The sequence below is a fragment of the Parasteatoda tepidariorum genome, chromosome 10 (genome assembly GCF_043381705.1).
Source record: "Parasteatoda tepidariorum isolate YZ-2023 chromosome 10, CAS_Ptep_4.0, whole genome shotgun sequence".
Taxonomy (NCBI): domain Eukaryota; kingdom Metazoa; phylum Arthropoda; class Arachnida; order Araneae; family Theridiidae; genus Parasteatoda; species Parasteatoda tepidariorum.
The window spans coordinates 520,145-522,805 of NC_092213.1; the positions used below are offsets into that span (position 1 = coordinate 520,145).

The 2,661-nt window shown below is 30.6% G+C and overlaps 1 protein-coding gene across 2 annotated transcripts in view; it reads left to right on the forward strand.

Annotated features, from left to right (window-relative positions):
- Positions 1-2,661, forward strand: part of LOC107447802 (sialin-like) — a 97,087-nt gene that overhangs the window by 57,687 nt on the left and 36,739 nt on the right. For both annotated transcript variants that reach the window (XM_071186307.1, XM_071186306.1), the window contains exon 2: positions 1,676-1,717. The gene's annotated coding sequence lies outside the window, so the exon portion shown is untranslated. The remainder of the gene's footprint in view (positions 1-1,675; positions 1,718-2,661) is intronic.

Genomic DNA, 2,661 nt, shown 5'->3' on the forward strand with positions numbered 1-2,661 from the left:
TTTTATCAGCGATAACTTAAATTCTTTCTACTACAGCTTTGACGTATCGTGAAGCAATAAGAAGCTACATTTTAGAAAAAAATAAGTTTAAATTCCTTTTAATTTAAATATAGGAGCCGCGATGGCTCAGGGGATAGAGCGTTCGCCTTGCAATGAGGCGAACCGAGTTCGAATCCCAGTTGATACGAATTCCGCACCCGGCTCGCACCGACCACAGTGCTGACGTGAAATATCATGGAAATATCCTCAGTTGTAGACGGATCATGGGTTAGAGTTCCAGTCCCGTCAGGCTAACCGTGAGAGATTCTCGTGGCCTTCCTCTCCATGTAACGCAAATGCGGGTTAGCTCCACGAAGGCAAATTTCTCCCATTTCTCGATATAGGAGTTCCCTTGTCTTCTGGATTGGGTTCAAAATTACAAGGCTACGGAATTAGGTCGGCTGTTCAACGACGGTTATAAAATTAAATATGGGGCTAAAAGTCTTTTTGTCAAAGGATTTTGATCGACATTAAATGTTAAATATTTAGGAAATTCTCTGAAATTAAAAATATTTTTATTGGAAAGTATCAAAAAGTTAGTAAAGAGAGTTATAATTATAATTATTAAAAACTCTGCATTATTCTTTAAATTACGATATTATAATTAAAATTTGGTTTTTGCCGAAATCATCGTAAATATAGTAGTAGAAACGAAAAAGCTACTTTTAATTACTGATTTATTTTAGTATTTATCTTGAATGTATTCATGAATGTAAAGTTTTTTTTATTTATTTCGAATCCTCTGTTGCTCAACTTGAAAGTATAATGAAAGAAAAAGTGTCTAGTGAATGATTGCAGAAACGTGTATGAATTGTTATTACACAGACGTCAAGTTGTTTAAAGTTATGTGGAATGTTTTTTTTTCTTCTTATTTCCCCCATTTTTTTTTAATGTTGAATCCAATATAACAACTTAGATTTCTCGCGCTTTTCGAGTTATGTAAAAGCGCTGGAAACCTTGGCCCTCCTATTATCCCTAACTGAGGTGGTCTATGAGTTTTCAAACGAAGTTATTAAAAAAATGAAAAACAGTGGGAGGTTAAAATTGCTTAACGCTCGTCACCTACTTTGTTTTTATTATTAGCGGTTCCCTTTCATATTTCACTCCCCCAGTTATAAAGAGTTCCTCGAAAGACCTCGATGTCTTCTTTTCGAGCCCTCGAGGAAAGGTTAAATGTTGGATGCTTTTTTTAATTCTGCCATAACTTGAAAAAAAAATTAGTAAAATTTTTAATTAAAAAAATAATCGTTGATGTTGATTGATTTTGCGCCTTTTTGAAATAATGCGCCCATGGCATTCGCCATACTTGCCATACCCTAGATACGCCACTGTTCCCATCTCTCAAGATCGATAGTAGTAGTTAGTAAATTTTTATAGAATTTTGAAGAAAATTTTTTTTTAATAGTAAATAATTCTGTAGATAATTTGAAGAAAAAGTAAGCTTATGGAGTGAGTAAATACCTTTAGATTTTCTTCAGAGTTTTTTTCTTAAGAAAATCTTTCAGAAAAAGCACAGCATATCTAACACACAGTTTAAAAAATTTCTTTTGAGTAAAAGTCAAACAGTTTAATATTGTTTCAGCTTTTATTTTCATTTTGTTACCATAATAATTGTATTAAATTATTTCTGTTGCAGCAATGGTTCCCGTGGTACTCTGGATGTTCCATTTTTTATAAGGTAGCCATTTAAAATATTGTCATTATGTTTTCTGTATTCTAATAAAATAAAGTTTTAAAAAAGTAAATTACTTTTCTCTGTTACTAGCATAATTTCAATAATATGTAGACGTAATATACATATTACTGAATAGTAATAGATTTTAAGTTTAATGTTCTAAAGTTCAGTTGACTTAACGCGTTAAATGTACAGTTCACAAAATAAAAAACGTACAGAACACCCCCTTAATAATCCAATAATTTAATCAATGATTGGATTTTCACGTTCTAGGACTTATTCTTAATGATTCAAACGAGTAACCTCAAATGCGCTAATTAATTAGTGCACGCTATATTTTAAGTTACGAAATCAGCCACAAAAACGTACTTTCTCTGAATGAACATGCCATTTTTTCGGTGGATTCAAATTTTTTACCCCCAAAATATAGGAGGTAGCAGCCATCTGGGAAATAGAGTCTCAATAGTTTGGTCATTAGATCAGTCCAAAGTTTGAATCCTTTAATATAAATTTTACTTTTTGCGTATTTCACCTTATCTCGAGAAATTTGCACGCTAATTGAAAACTTCTTGAGCACAATTAGAAAAAAAAACATTTATCCAAAGGTAATTCCAAGCAAAAATTAAATGTAAATATTATAATTTGTTTAAATATTAGTCAAAGTATTTTTGAATTGTAAGGCGAACAAATTTTGCATCATTTTAAAGAATATGACTTTGCGTGGCAAAATATGAAATTTGAGTGAAATCAGTCAAATAGTTCCTGAGAAATCGAATTTTTAAAATACTTTTTTTTTTAAATTCGATTTCTCAAGAACTATGAGACCAATTTCACTTAAATTTTATATTTTGCTTTTTAAAATTATATTCTTTGAAATGATGTCAAAATTTGTGAACATTACTATTCAAATTTTTTCAACTAATGTAATAAAATATTATAAATATATA